The sequence below is a fragment of the Xenopus tropicalis genome, chromosome 5, assembly GCF_000004195.4.
Source record: "Xenopus tropicalis strain Nigerian chromosome 5, UCB_Xtro_10.0, whole genome shotgun sequence".
In the NCBI taxonomy this organism is placed as follows: Eukaryota; Metazoa; Chordata; class Amphibia; order Anura; family Pipidae; genus Xenopus; species Xenopus tropicalis.
Genome location: NC_030681.2, coordinates 97,281,948 through 97,299,045, shown reverse-complemented (window position 1 = coordinate 97,299,045; position 17,098 = coordinate 97,281,948).

Sequence of the window (17,098 nt, the reverse complement as noted above, 5' to 3'; positions counted from 1 at the left end):
TGACAGCAGGTTAAATTCCCCTATTGAAAGTTAATGGTTGAAATCTGATCGGCTGTTTGTAGCCCCGTCCACTTTTGGGCAGTTTGAAAATCTTCCCTGTCAAATTCAGTGGGAAAATTGGGGTGTCCAGAGCGGCGCCACAAAAAGATCGGGGGCGGGATCGCTTAGAAAAACACAAGCAACCTGCTCCTAAATTGTATGGGGAACATACATTGGTGAGCGTGTTCTGGTCTGATGTAAATATTCTTGTATTGCTATTACACATTATTTGAACTGTAGCCCAATTGCTGGCATCTGTGCCTAAAATTTCAGTTGACAAGAAAAGCTGGAGATCTGCGCAACAAAGTAATTTAAAAGCTGCAATAAAACAATGACTAGTTTGTAATGTTCAGAAATAAAAATCATGATAAAAATGTTAAGGTCAAGGACCCATTTAATGATGCTGCTTTTCCCATTCTGTGCTATAATACTGTCAGAGTACTAACTTTGCAAAAGTGCATAAATGCAATAACCCATAGACATCAAACACTGACTTTTATTAAACTCACACAACTTTAATGAAAGCAACATTTTCCTATCAACACAAAAGGCTCTGTATGCCTATGTTCAGAGGCTGAATAGTATTATAATGCTGATGTCAAACAAAGAAGTCTATAGAAACTTTTCACAGGGATTTTAAACAGTCATCAATAACATTATGATATTAATGTGTATACTTTAATCCTTATAAGGATTGAATACTTCATCATTTCCTGTTAGCTATCATATTGCTTATTACATATAAGTTTTAAATGTGCTGAAAACCTACTCTTTGGCCCAAGCAAGATAAGTTAACAGCGTTCTGGTAGGAGCTTTTCCATTCTCCCACAAGACTAATCAGTGCAGTGAAATACTCTTCAAAATGTCTAAAAGTTGCCTATAGGTCATGTTGATCATTTTTCACTGATAGCTCTGCTTTTGTAAGTAATTGTTACTTGAAGTTCCTAAACCTGACTGTGTTTTGCCAACCTGACTGTCCCTTCTCAGCCTGTCAGTTATAGCTTCTAATGGTAACAGACTCCTGCTGCACAAATATGGCTGCCCCCTCATATAGGTACATGGGGGATAAGATAGGTAATGTAAAAGCATCAGGCAAATACATTTAAGGCAAAATGATAAATAGCATGCAAGGACAGTGCTATAATAGATGTAAAAATAGTCTAATTTCTGGTGTCAGTATCTCTTTAAAGGACATGCAAACCCTACATTTTTCTACCTAGGTTGAGCACATCTCTCACACTCAAACAGCATCATTTGTACTGAATACAGTATATCCCCTCTGATCTCCAGCACCATCACATAGTTCTAAAACAAATAGCAGCTTTCACCCGGAAGCCATTTTCCTTTTGACACACAACCATGTTTCTCCATCAGTACACAGCTAGAGCAGAGTTTCTATGGAAACCAGTGATGCCATTGGTTTATTGGCTTCTAGACTGAAGGGCGTGTTTAGTAACCCGAGTTAAAAAGAACTGCTCAGGTAGCCAAAAGTCAAAGTAAATTCCTAGGGGAGGGGGCCTCTGGATTTAGAGGAGGAGAAGGAATCCCAAGTGATTAAGGAATTCTGCAGTCTTATTATTAATCTTTTAACACCCAGAGTGGCAGGTATTTAAATATTTCATAGAGGCTGTTTACCGGTTATATTTTTTTGTGGTGGGTTTACATGTCCTTTAATGGAGGTGTCAGAGCCTCTTGTTGAATTTCCAAGGTTTAAGGACAGATACGGTATTACATGAACAGTTGATTTCATTGAATATGAAGGGAAAATTTCTCCAGCTTTTGGACTAATTGCATGAGCAGCAATGGAAGGAGTTCTCAGTCCTGTCCCTTCCATTCTAAAATTGTAATGCACAGATACAGCCCTGATTGAGAGTGGATGGTATTCAATTAATAAGTTATTTCACTCAATTATCTGCTTTATTCAGTGTGTAAAATTTCAGCTCTGTCAAGAAGCTCATATGTATGTGTTTATATGATATATGTAGACATAAATACACTGGCATACAGTATATTGAACAAAAATAATTAAAAGGCAATTTAACTCTATTGACTATCCTGGTTAAGTCTTGAATCCTATTGTCTTTTTCACAAGTCCATTGGCAATTACTGATATCAATTCAGAGCCTATTTTGAATAAAGCCAAAACTCCCCTGCCCCCAGCATACATACACCAAAAACTAAACAACAATCTTATTTTGCCTAAATACAGTATCTACCTAATGACAAAATAATATTTGAAGAGAAGTGATGGGATCAATAATAGTAATGAGCGAATCTGTCCCATTTCGCTTCACCAAAAGGTAGCAAAACTGTGAAAAAATGTGTGAACCGCGCAACTTTTTTTTTGTCACATGCCAAATTTTTGCAGCCGTTCCACACCAATGGTGAAAATCAGAGCTTTGACGCGAATTCACGCAAAAAATTTTGCTCATCACTAATCAATAATGTTACCTATCGACTAGTAATCCTTCATCCAAATGAACAGTGATTAAAAGATTCAAATAACACCTTCATTTGATTCCCAAACTGCTCTCTGTGAAAGGGTCCAGACTGGCATCTGCTTTGTTTGTGTTTATTAACTCTGAAATTCTAGCAGTGGGTAATGGAACATGGTCCACAAAGAGCCATACAACCATCCCAAATAATGGAAGTAAAAAGAACAGCCTTTTCCCTCTGTTAACACTACCTGCTCTCCTTTTTTTAGAGCCAATAGTTCTTTTAGCAATACGGCTCCCCAGTTGGAACTAATCTGAATGCTAGGCAAAGCTGCTTGCCAAAAATGACAGTTTATTGATCCAACAAATCACAGTTTGTAACAAATTATATTCATCTGCAATACAACACCAATACTACATCATCTTTTAAAAAAAATAAAAATCTGAAGCCAGTGTATAAAACAGGTTACAATATATTCTTTATTTTGATGGTTTAAACTTGAGTGTTCCAAGTTGCTAATTTATGTTTATTTTACCTGGGAAAATCACCAACTGGTGTTATCCTAACTTAACAGTTTCCAATCAGAGATTCGGTAAAGCTGAATTGTTTATGTAAAGTGTTATGTAAAATGAGCTTATTAAAAAACATTAAATATCTCAAAAAATTACAAATTCTTTGTGACAAAATTATGCATTACATGACCACTATATCTGGTGGTTTTTAATTTAAATTACAGTTTCCCTTTAATTGTTTCAAGGTGTTCTTTCACTAAATCTACCTCATATTCACTTTTTGCTCCAGGAATTTTTACAGAGAGAGTTTAATGGGGTTTCTGCAATTTGAGAATATTTATAAAAGCACACTTAAAAAGAACTTTTATACAGTAGATGTATGACTGGATTATTAGCATACATTTATGAGTACACTGTAATCAACTTATTTCTGTTGCTATACATCAAACAGCATTTAAGCTGACCTTCTGATTTAAAAATAATTTAATAAGAAACGACTGTGCAAATGTTGTTAACATACGTATAGTTATGATAAATAGATACATAAATGATATGTAAATAGATTATATATATGTTATATATGAATAAATTACTCATATAAAAAGCTAATGGCAAACAAGATCGCCTAAAGAAGGAGACTGAAAACTATTAATTTCTGCATTAAATAAATGAAGCCTTTGTTTTAGCTAGAAGCACAAATGCAGCCAGCAAGGTTTCACATTTTGTCTCAGCTCTAGATTGTGCTAGAGTGCAAAGACTTGCCACCAAAACACAATGGAAAATGTGCCACCTGGCGAATTTTGGTATTTTCTTTCCCCTGTGTTAAGTGGAAGTGACATAAGGTGCCAACATGGTAAAGGAACTTGACTGTATCTGTATTGATTAAGCAAAACATTTTGACTAGTTTGGTTTTCATACAATGCAGATCTCCAGTAACTAAAAGATGTTCAGATTTATATAATTTCAAATAATAATACTGGTACAGCATATTTTATTTGCAATGCTTGTGACTGGGGGACTGGTTGCTATGGGATACTGTACTGTACTTTATGACTGTACTTAACTATATGGCATGTTTCTTTTCCACTTGGGTCAGAGATGCTAGGGATAAACAGAAGATTTGAAGAAGAGTATTTTTAACTCAAAACTACTATATTTATTTTGTTGTATTCAGTCACGCCTTTTGGATGTGTCAGCACGGGACACTATGTACGCGGAACCTATCCAGTGATTGCTCCCTGTTTTTGTAGTTAGGACATCATTTAACATATACTCTGGCTTTATACACAATTATAATAACATCAAAATGATAGCAGACTTAAAAAAAGACTAAGCTCATGCTGAAGTTTGTTAAAAAGACTGCAAAATAATATACATCATGAATATATGCTTTTGTGAATCCAAATTAAAGTTATTTCCTTTAGTAATTAAAGAATATTGGTATAAATAATGGCCTTCAATAGATAAAGTATTTATGAAAAAGCTTAATATGTTTAGGATTAGGGTTTACTTGTTGAGATCAATTAAAATGTAAATATGCTCATAGCAATATAGTGTCCAAATGTCTCCAGTTTGTCAACATACCTTTGAAGTGCATAGTGCAATATGTTATATGCCCACAGGAAGACTCAGATATTTGAAGATTTTGCCAGGATCTCATTAACATGTTGGCATTTTGATGGGAAGAGCAAATGCCTATAAAAGAACTGCATTAGATGAAAAATGAAATACTTTTTTACAGAAAATATACAAAATGTTTCATATTTCTGATTTTATTTAATTCAAAATGTTATGCCTAGCCTTTGGTAACACTTGTTATTTTCCTTTGCCATGAGATGTTTGGTTATTAAGAGTAAGCAATTGTGAATCTGGAATTATAGCTATCCATATAGTTATTCTGCAATTATAGTTATACATACATTCTGCAGCTCAAAGTGGATCTATTTCTAGGAAACTGTTGGCGAGAAATGCAAATACTGTTTATGCACATTTACTACCTACCTAGCATTATACTGTTTTTTGTCAGTATAATCTGCAGCCATTTTACCTTTGAAATGTTTTATTCTTCGTAATTTTTTGGGTTTGAACTTTAAAAATAAAATACTCAATGGTCACTACTCCAGTTACATCTCAAGAGCCTACCCATTGTAGATTCTAATGTAACTTGGCTCCCCAGGTACTCCAGTGCAAATGAGGTATAATATATATAAATTATAATGCAATAAACTATTCTATTTAGGATTAGATGAGCTAGTAATATTTTGCTGTTCTTACTTCTGTTTAAATTTTGGAAGAACAACCCTAGCATTTAGCAGCACTTTCTCATTTCATCCTAAAGAAAACTTGAACATATTGGGGCCATATTCAATGAGAAAAACATATCCCCTAATTCAATTCAAAAATTCCACAAGGACTTCTATTAAGTTTTTTTATGAGGCATACAATGAGGTAAGTTTTTCTCATGGAATTGCATGGTTCAAAAGCTTGATGGTGTCATAAGCTGTAATTATAAAATTCTAGTGCCAAGTATGTTATACTTCTGCATGAAAATTATATTGCAATAAACATGATTGTTGTATTTTATGGTGATCCTATGGCCATTATGCCAAAGAGTCTCATTAAGGTTTAGACAAACATGCTTCCATCAGTAACAAAAATATTATAGAAGGGACTAAATGACTAGCTCTGCAAATACATGTACAACATTGAACTAGAAATACATTATAGGTTACCACATATTTAGCAAAGGCAGCTTGTGCAGATGTCTTCCCATTCATCCTAAAATCTATAGGACTTTCCCAAACTTGGACTTTTAGGCCAATATCCCTATTAAAATATTTTGGCACAGAGGCATAGCAGCTTTGTTTTTATTGTATATTACCCTAAATTGAGCTTCTCTACATGCTTTGGGTACCATAGATAATGATAAGGATAATAGGGCTCATTTTTTGTCCACAAGTGCACACCATGTTTTTCTTCACCCAATGCAGTGTTTTTTCTACTAATGCAAACAGGCAATTCTCTAGATGCAATTGCTCTGTGCCTGCCACAATTGCATCCCATTCTCCAAAATGAACACAACTGTATTTGTGCTTCGTTGTGCACAATTGCGCTAAGTAGTTTTGAAATCTGACTGGCGTAAGTTCTGACCTGCAAGTGACGCATGCACCCTATACTTTCAGCACAAGTGTCACGATCGGTATCCCTAAACTCAGAACAGACTCCAAGGGTCCGGTCTCAGCTCACGATTCCATCTATAACTGCCACCTTTCACGTCCGGAGGAGCCCATCGCTACTCGGATGCCGCCAGGACTTATTGTGAGAGACCCAAGGAGAGAGTTCTGAGCAGGCACGGGAACCAATCGAATAACAGGAAGGCGGGGAACACTTTAGAGAAGTCAGGACAGGCCGGGGTCAGCAACGAACGGGCAAATCAGTACAGAGGCAGAATCCAATAGAATAGTCAGTCAGGCAATGGTTGGTCCAGGCAGCAGGCAAGAATAGTCAGGAACAGGCAAGGTCAATACAGGCAGCAAACAAGAGAAGGTCAGGTACAGGCTAAGGTCAAACACGGCAGGAACACAAGAAAAACACACCCAGGAACTTACAGGAAGCAGAACCTACATTGGGCAAGGATTACAAGGAAGAAGCGCCTTAAATATTTGAATTTGGCGCCATAGTGACGTCATACGCGCACGCCGAACAGGGATGCAAGTGCGCATGCGCCAAGCGACGGACGTGTGCGCGCATGCACGCGCAAAGACGCACTTGAGGAGACCTTAAGAGGCAGAGCGCCGGGCGCGCGCATGCCTAGGAACAGACAAGGGTGATGCTTATATAGACATTGGGCACTGAGGGAACCCTGGATTTACTGCCTGGTTTGGAGGTGGTGATAGTTCCAGGGTTTCCCTGCATCAAAAGGTGCATCAGTGTTCAGAACGGAAGGAAGGAGAGACTGAGCAGCACCAAGTGCAATTAAAGGGAAGTGCAAAGCAGACATTTTACTAAAAGTAACACAGTAAGTATGGTTGAAAAAAGACACACCTCCATCAAGTTCAACCTTTTATATGTATTTTTTACCTGCCTAACTGCTAGTTGTTATATAAGTGGTTTTACGTACAACTCACTGGAAGTTGCCCACTGCGCCCCCTGATGTTTTGATTTTTTCATCATGTCAGGTGGGTGTCAGGGATGATTGTATTTTAATGTAACCATGTCTTTACATTTGTACTGCTGATAACATGTTAACTGAATGTTCGGTCTTTGTTTTAATGCTGCAGAGTTTATATCTTGGCATAGTTAAGCATACACAGTATAAAATTGGGATTGCCTGTTATTTCAATATCCATCATGTGCATTAACATAATATTTTTTTCTGTATAGAAGTTGCAACAGTTAAATTAAATTACAATAAATGAAAGCCATTAACTTTAGCTGGAGACCATGCTGTGATTCCTTACACAGTTGTTCCTCTTTTTGGTGAATTTTGTTGGACTTGAGATGACTAAATGAAAGTTTCATTATTTGGTATTTAGAAAAAGAAATGGAGAAATCATTTTTGCAGGAACTAACTGAATGGGCTAAGCACATACCTACTGTGAAAATTGATTGAATCTTCACCCATTACTTTTTGAGATTCCTCTATCGTCTTTACAGAAACTCTTTTCTAAAGCAATAGTAAATGCTGTGGATCAACAGAGCTGTGCCTATACAGCACATGCATGTTCATAATTATGTGGAAAAAAGGTTTACAATATCTTGCGGGCTTACAGGTTCTGTGGATATTTGTTGGGTTATACATTAGAATTTGAATGCTAATTTGAGCCGCTAATAAATGCTTTCTTGTTCAGTGTACTGTAATTAAATCCTTTCCAATGGAAGTGAATGGTGCGGGGTTGTAGACTTTTGTGGCATAATTCCCTAAGTCTTCTCCTATTATATCAGGATTTATGAAGGTGCCTTATCCTTACCTGGTAGGAAAGGGATACTATTGCTTGAGCCTTGTTAATTACTTCTATAATTTTCATTCTCAATATAGCATTGTTTTCCAAAATGTGTTATGTTAACAGTATATACATTTGCACTCATGTAAAAGAGGCCCAAAAGGATCTCCATATATATTTATATTCTACATCAACCCTCCTGTCTTCTTATTTTAATATATTCTCAATTTTAAAATATTTATGTTAATGTTCAGTGTGGCATTTCATAGGCACAGTGCAGTGTTTTAGAAAGAACGTTGAACACCTGGATATTGATATTGACGTGCAGATACCCACCAGTTTACACATTCATGAAAAGTCCCCGGCACACGATCCTGCATAGCAATGTTGAACAAATAGAGTCTTCCATTAGCCAGCAAGCCAGATGGTCTCTGCCAGGTGTTATCAATTAATTATAGATTTTCTCTGGGACTATAGAGCAAAAGATAATACAAGTATAATCAACAAACTTGTTTTTCTGTAGTCTATATCTATATCAAACTATCTATATGCACTAAAAACATAATGAAAACACATTTTATATTCATGCACACATGAATATATCTATCATCTATCTATCTATCTATCTATCTATCTATCTAATCTATCTATCTATCTATCTATCTATCTATCTATCTATCTATCAGTTCAAAAACGGCAGCACTCACAATTAATTGCAAACTTTTATTCCGTAATAAAGTTACAAAATCTTACTGCACACACAATCTGATAGTGGTGTTTTGAGCCCAGTCAAGCCCTCTTGGGGGTGATCATTTACAAAACAGTATATTTAAGCTGATCTGCAGGGTGCCCAAGTTCTTTAAAATGTTTAAAACTGGTAACACCACATTTCAAGCATTAATTGTAGATTTGTGTTGTCATATCTGGGATTTAACTTTTTGTATTGATACATGGTTCATGCTGTCCTCTTTTTCTGTTTTAAAAACTGTTCTGTAGTCAGGATCTAATCATCTCTTTCAGGTCAGCTTCCCCTAACTTGGGACAGGTTCCCTATGTGATCTGCTTGTTAGCTTATGGGGTGCACTCAAAACTGAATGCCTGAATAGGATTTGTTCATACTGGTAGATTTTGCTGTTTAGGGCTAGTTTTCTCTAGTTTCAAGACCATTTTACCCTTTTTACTCAGTTTCCAGTGCAATTGTACCAAAGGTGCAAATTTTAGCATCAGATAGCTGAAGCTTATATAGGCTCAAATAGATCTTAAAGGTAAGCAGAGCAGTGACACCCAGGCAGCACATGCAATTCATCTAGCTCAAAATTGAATCCTATAGTTACAGACACAAAGGTATCCCTGCACTTACCAGATGATCAATGCAGATGTTAGTTATAGAGCTATCTTGTTCCATCCTTATACCCTCTGGCATAAGTACAATCAGCAAATTGGTGCTTGGATGTTTTCTGCAACCATTTTGGTGCCTAGCACTGCACCTATAATAAATGAGAACTGCCATAATGACACAGCAAGAGTTCTTCTCTGGAAAGTTAGGTCAATGAAGGGGCTCAAAAATAACCTTTATTATAAATTCTGCTCTATTTTTATTATGAATGTAGTGGAACTCTGAAAGTATTTGAAAGCTCATGCTACATAGCAATTGCCTTAAATATAGCAATAAGAGGCTTTAACTTTAACATTTTTAAAAAACTTTAACTTCATAAAACTATGGACAGAAACTGTTTCAATAGCACAGATAAAGCCTTATAATTTAGATCCATACATCTGAACTTGCAAACAGCCTGTTTCAATCTGTTTAGATCTCATCACTGGCAGATCCTGGAACACAGTTCCTGACGGGATAGGACTTGGATAGTAAATAAACAGAAAACCATAAGGGTGAGGAGAGGTAAACAAGCCAAAATATCCTCCACTCGGCAAGAAATGTAGTGAAAGCATTCCACAGTTCCAAAGCTGGGGTTGAAACGACTGGCAGCTTCAAACTCATAGAATGATTAAAAAGCATCAAAGCATCCTAATCCTGATTATGGCCACAGCCTCGTATTTTATTAATGTGCTTCTGAGGTTGGCACGGCTGTCTTGCAGAATTGAAGCCCTGGGTTCACTTACAAGCAAGGCACTATGGTATGGGCATTGTCTGGGTACATATGAGACAATATTATAAAAGATCTTTAGTTTTCAGAACTAGGGGTATATTTATCAATATTTGAAAGTGTGAATTTCTTTTTTTCATTTGAGAAAACTCTTACTTAAAAAGTAAAAAAAATTCAAATGATGTGCAATCGCATTCTACTCATCATTTTTAACGAGTCCAATATTCAAAAATTTTTAACTCACCAGCTTTTAGATGGCAAATTTCTACATTTATGTTTTTCTTGCTCAATAAATCTCACACATTCAAGCTTCAAAAACTCAAATACGAATAAGTAAGTCTTAGCACAAAACTATTGCCATAAAAACTTGAATTTGTACGTTAATATCCCCCCACCCCTGCTGTGTGAGGATGTGTTATGTGTTAATGTTTTAAGGGAGATTAGATTGTCAGTCATACAGGTAAAAATACAATATGAATGATGAGCTATCACTGTGAAGCTTTGCGTGGTATTTAGTAAATGAAGAATAATAATATTGCTTAAGAGGAATTTTTTGGGATCATCAGAATAGCAGCAGTATAGCTCCGAAAATATCCAACATAAGAAATCTTTGTGGTGTAAGAGCAAAGTTGTGTGAAAAAATATGTGAATTCTACATCAATATATTGGTGTAAGTTTCCAATAATCATTTTTTATTAGCCATATTGTTAGATATTTGCCATGTATCAAGTGGATATTGACTATTGCATGGTAAAGTAGAAGGCTATACAGTACAGTATAATTTATATTTTTTGTGGAAAATACTATCTTGCCTGTAAGTGAAATATAGGAGATGTTCATTTAATTCTCAAGCAATGCAGAGGTTTGCATTAAAGCATAGTAATGATATAAATTAAGTCTCTAGGGAAGCAGGGACATATTTTATGGATATTACAAGTCTTCTCTAGCTGCAAACATCTGGGACTTTTGGAGATGTGCATATAAAATAGAAGCATTTTCATTTCCATTAGAAATTAAGACACAGTTTTCTACTCAAAATGAATAACATTATAAACATATAAGCCACATCATTATTTTTCTGAAGTAAAAATGTCCTTTACTTTTTATTTGCTGTTTAAAGTCTTTGTTAATAGAACTCATGGAATGCCCTTCCTAGTGATGTGGTAATGGCAGACTCTGTTAATGCCTTTAAGAGGGGCCTGGATGAGTTTTTGAACAAGCAGAATATCCAAGGCTATTGTGATACTAATATCTACAGTTAGTATTACTGGTTGTATATATATAGTTTATGTATGTGAGTGTATAGATTGGTTAGTATAGGTTGTGTGCTGGGTTTACTCGGATGGGTTGAACTTGATGGACAATGGTCTTTTTTCAACCCTATGTAACTATGTAACTAACTATGTAACTATGCAATTTAGTTTCTGGAAGAATAGATAACCCCTGTATGTTTCAGCTATAAACTGAAACTGTTTTACCTTTCAGACAGGGGTTTTGAAAGATGAGAAGGTAGATAGATTGGGGATTACATAGTTACATAGGCTTGATTTCAGACCAACATTTTGTTACACTGTGCAGAAGTGAGGTGGTCATTAAATGAATAAAAAACAGATTTTCTGCACAAATATTGTGAGACTGGTTTAATACATTACATCTAGGGGCACATTTACTAATCCATAAATGTTCCGAGCGTTCGATTTGCGTATTTTCGGTGACATTTTCGTACCTGCATGACTTTTTAGTATTTTTCACGACTTTTTCGTACTTTGAGACAAAATTTGTGCAACAAAATCGTATTGTGGCGCCTAGTACGAAAGTTTCGGATTCATTCAAGCTTCGGTATTGTGACTTTCCTTGGGCCAGGTTGGAGCTGCACTTTTCAAAATCATGCACAGAAGGATCAAAGTCAGAAAGGTTTTCCTGCATTTTACAATCGTTCGGATACGAAAATTTTGCGCCTTTCAGCTCGCCAATACGATATTATCATGACTGATACGATTTTTTCGTAAGCATATTCGTGATATTTGCGATCTTAAGAAATGATCGTATCCAATCCGAATTTATCCCATTTGGGATTCGACCTCGCATTTTCATGAATGTGCCCCCTAGTCTGCTCTAGCTTTGCACATATTTGAGGTTACTAGGGATGCACCGCAACCAGTTTTTTGGGTTCAGCCGAACCCCCGAATCCATCCCAAGGGATTCGGCAGAATACTGAACCAAATACGAATCCTGATTAGCATATGTTAATTAGGATCCAGAAGGGGTAAAAATCGGTGCACGAGCAGCGTGTTGGGTAAATATTTTTTCTCTGACATTTAACTCTTCGAAATCCTAATTAGCATATGCTAATTTATGCTAATTATGATTCAAATTTGTTTTGGCCAGGACTGTGGATTCAGCCGAATTAGAACACTGTTGAAAAATACCGAACCGAATCCTAGATTCGGTGCATCCCTAGAGGTTACCTGTAATATCAAAGGAAATTACCTAACTCTGTCCTGGTTTATAGCAGATGCAGGATGGAAGACCCTGGGACAAAGCAGAGTCTTGTTAGCAATCCCTCCTCTTTTTAAAAGACTAAACCAGATTTAGAATGTAATGGTTCAGTTACATTCTAAAGTTAAATATTTTATAATTTAAATAAAATAGCTTTATTGAAATATATAGTTTTCTAGTAGTATGTGACATTGGATAATCCCAAATTAAAAAACTGCCTTTTTCAAATATGTCCACCTTTTTGGTTGAGGCGTTTTGCTCACATTCAAGTCATGCATACACCCTAGGTTACATCAGCCAATGAATGAACAGAGCTCTGTCTTTTACTCCAACACTTCTTCCTGTTACAGTTGGAGCTGCATTAGTTCCTGTCCGATGATCTTTGAGGGAGCACACAGATCAGCACAAAATGGTGGCTCAAGGGTAAATATGCAACAGGGCAATATTTACTGCTACGTACATGCCAATTTGGTAAGATTCTTTTATAGGTCACGTTTTATAAGTTATCTGTTGGCTAACAAATAGCATACATTATAATAGATTATTCATTAAAGGTTGAAATGAAAATGTTTTTTAAAAGTATTTTTTTTATCAGATTTTTAGGAGCTTAAACATGCCACTAATAGGACAATTTATCACAGATTAAGATAAAAGCAGCCATTTTTTAAATAAAAAAATTCAGGAGTTTCCTTTAGGGGCGAGTCTATACTACGTTGATGTATGACTAGGCCAAGTATTGTAACTGGTTACTCTGCTTGATTACCATAGCAAACAATGAATGCCAAGCTAAATGTTATGATTTCAGCTTGCTTACAATAGTTTTTTAAAAGTAGCAATGAATGTCTGGAAATAATGCATAACGTTTCTCTCATTATGTTAATAACTGTTACCGTACAATTACTCTGTCCACAAAATCTATCCCACATCCTATATATATTAATATATGAAAAACAATAATAATACAATTAAAATTATTTTTTTTACTTCAGTAATTCCTTGTCATTTTTCTTAATGCCTTTAAATAAGGAAGAAAATACATTAGCATATTCTGAATTCAGGCCAATGCAAAAAAGTAATTCTCCAAGTTAATGAAGCAAAGCGCAAAGAAGGTCATTAGTACACCAACTCTGCATAATACTAGAACACTGCAAATCATTTAAAAAGGAGTCAAAATGATATAGTGTATATATACTGGTATGGTATTTGTATCTGTATCTGGAAACCTTTTCTCCAGATATTCTCTGAAGTACAGGAATACCACATGCTAAAATAAATGACATTATTAAAGGAACAGTAACACCAAAAAATGAAAGTGTATAAAAGTAATAACAATATAGTGTACTGTTGCCCTGCATTGCTACAACTAATGTGTTTGCCTCAGAAAGACTACTATAGTTTATATAAGCTAGCTGCTGTTTAGCCATGGGGGCAGCCATTCAAAGGAGAAAAGGCACAGGTTACTTAGCAAATAACAGATAAACCCCCATTATATGGGGCTTATCTACTAGTTATCTGCTATGTAACCTGTGCCTTTTCTCCTTTTTTCCAGCTTGAATGGCTGCCCCCATGGCTATACAGCAGCTTATTTATATAGTAGCTTTTCTGTAGCAAAAAATACCAGTTTTTTCCAGAGCAACAGCACATTATATTTTAATTACTTTAAAACACTTTAATTTTTTGATGTTACTGCTCCTTTAAATCTCTACCATTGCAAACCAACCTTACTCTTCTGCTTTATCAATTTCAAGGTCAATTGTTCTACTTACCCTCCAGTTACAAAGGTTTGTTTAACTGTTGGAGTTTTTGCTGTTTTTGGTGCTAAATTACAAAGTTTGGTGAACTATAAGGCTTACAGCAGGTATGCCAGAAGTTGCATTACTGTGTAGTTACCCTCAGTTTGAGGTGGGTGGGGTTTAATTTGTTGCACCTGAGCACACAGCATTAATAGAACCACTGGGATTCCAGTGGAGCGTGCTCTGGTGGTTGTGGCCCTTTAAGTGTTTGTTCTTTTAATAGGGGCTCTGTAAGTGGAGTTATAAACCACAGGAATTAGTGGGAGCTCTGTAAGTGGAGTTATACACAGGAGTTACAAACTAAAGGAGTTTATAACAAGGTACAAAGTTTATTTATCCCAAGTATTTTTTTCCCTCTAGTCTTGTTTAACTGTTTTTCTGTAACTGGGAGAATGACTGGCAGCAAGACTGAAGGTCTGCCACATGTATGTAGTTTTGGAACAACAGTTCCAAAGTGTTTACCTCTGTCATGGATGTGAGCGAATAGCGAATATCAATCTGAGAAAGATGATACATCATTGGCTTGGTAAGTCACTAGGAATCATTAGAAATCATTTGTGGAATTTAGGAAAAATGAATGCTGACAACAAATGTTTACACCAAAATAGATCATTAGAATAGGGCTGTCCAACTGGAGTTCATGGAACAGATATGGCCCCCAAAAGAATTTTATATCCCCCAGGCTACTCAAGAGATCTGCTGACAACATCATTTTATTATTATCTTACTCCCTGAATGTGTAGTATAGTGAGTAGTGATGAGCGAATATGTCCTGTTTCACTTTGACGACAAATCTGCAAAACACCGGAAAATTTTACAAAATGTGTATGTTATGGAACTTTTTAGTCATGCAACTTTTTTGTCATGCACGTCCTTTTTTTACACGACCACGCCCATTGCTACGTGCCGGCTTCTTTTTTGGATGTGCCAAATTTTTTCATGGTGAATTTTTGTGAAACCATGGCTGGTGAATTATTTTCCCATGATATGGAAACAGTTGGATAGTACTGCTATAGAACACACTAGAAAATATTCACTCTCCATCAGCATACAGTTTCTAATGTTCTGCCTTATTGCTAAGATTATGCTAGAATATTGCATTTGTTTTTACACTTACATCTTAATTAATGTAGGTAGATGATAGATAGATAGATAGATGATAGATAGATAGATAGATAGATAGATAGATGATAGATAGATAGATAGATGTAGATAAATAGATCATACATAAATTATATTAAACTAAAGTAAAAAAAAAACCTATATACCTATTCATTGCTATTATAAATGATAAGGAAGCACATATTAAAGATATCTGCCCATTTTCTACCACTATCCATAAAGAAAGCACTGTCACTGTTGATGCCTTAGGCTTGGTATTTATTCAGAGGTTTTCATTTGCATTTTCCAAATGAAATACAACATTTTCAGAGATGTTCCAATGTTTTATTTAGTCATAATTTATACATTACAAAACATATGCAGGTCTGTTGCTACTTCAAGTTTGAACTTTAATGAGTTTATTTTGTATGACCATCATAAATGTTTTTGGAATTAGTTCACTGAACACTATAAAAAATTTACAGTACTGCTCATTCTAGAGAATTTATTAAACTGTGCAAAACTCCCTACTCGAACATTGTATTGAAAATAAACAGAAGCCAGGGATTTCAGAATTTAATTATTGATTAATTTTTATGTCCTATTGCCAATTTGTATATATTGAACTTACATTTAATGTAATGTAAAAGTATTATTGATGTGTTTTATGTATAAACTTAATTTTGTGAGATTAATTTTTAAAATGGTAAGGCCAGCATTATGTTATCCGTCAGTACCTACTGTATACTGAGTAATAATGCAAATCAAAGTCCACACTCTACAGTCAAAATATTTTAATCTACTCAGCTGGAAAGATTTGCTAAATGTCATTTAGGGAATCTTAAAGGAGAAGGAAAGTCATTTTGGCATTTACTGCCAATAGATTTGCCACATTAGTGCCACCTAGAACACTATATTTATTCTGCAGAAAGCATTACCATAGAGCCCTAGAAGCTTTCTCTGTTTGTGAGATTGAAGCTGACATTTTTAGCTTGGTGTTCATAGCTTCTTGCTTGTAGCTCTAGTTATAGGTCAGATTGCACATTCCTAAGGGTGGGGGGAGTGATTTTAATAAATTCTTATGGCAGGGGGGAGCAGGAGAAGGGAAAGAGGCCCAGGAATGAAGGATTTTTCTGAGAGAGGAAGTCAGATACCCTAAGAACATGTTTACAAAAAAGGAGACAAGAAATCCTGTGTTTCTTTTGATAGAGGACTCACTGCAGTTTTTCTGTGAGTGCTTATGGCTGTATTTACATAGACCTTCCTGATAAAGCTTACTTAGTTTTTACCTTTTCTCCTTTAAAGGTTTTCTCTTTGCTTACTTTTTTTTTCAATTAACACTGTCCTAAATGTCCCAAAAATGAGAGAGCTTTGGGTTAAAATTACCACAGTGCTAGGTAGTTGGGCTTACCAATTCTAAACAGTTGTTATTTTCACTGGAATAATCTGAAAGGATCTTCACAGCATTGCGATAAAAATCTTCCCCATTTCTTAACCCCATAGCGTCTTAACTATGGTAAAAGGATTAATAAGGATGGTATTCATATTATTGTCTTGTATAGATAACTGTGTCTGTGCTTTGTTTTCTTATTCTGCTTGAGTAAACCTTCTGTCTAGGGATGTAGCGAACCTAAAAAAAAAAGTTTGCGAACTTACGCCAAAACCCGCGA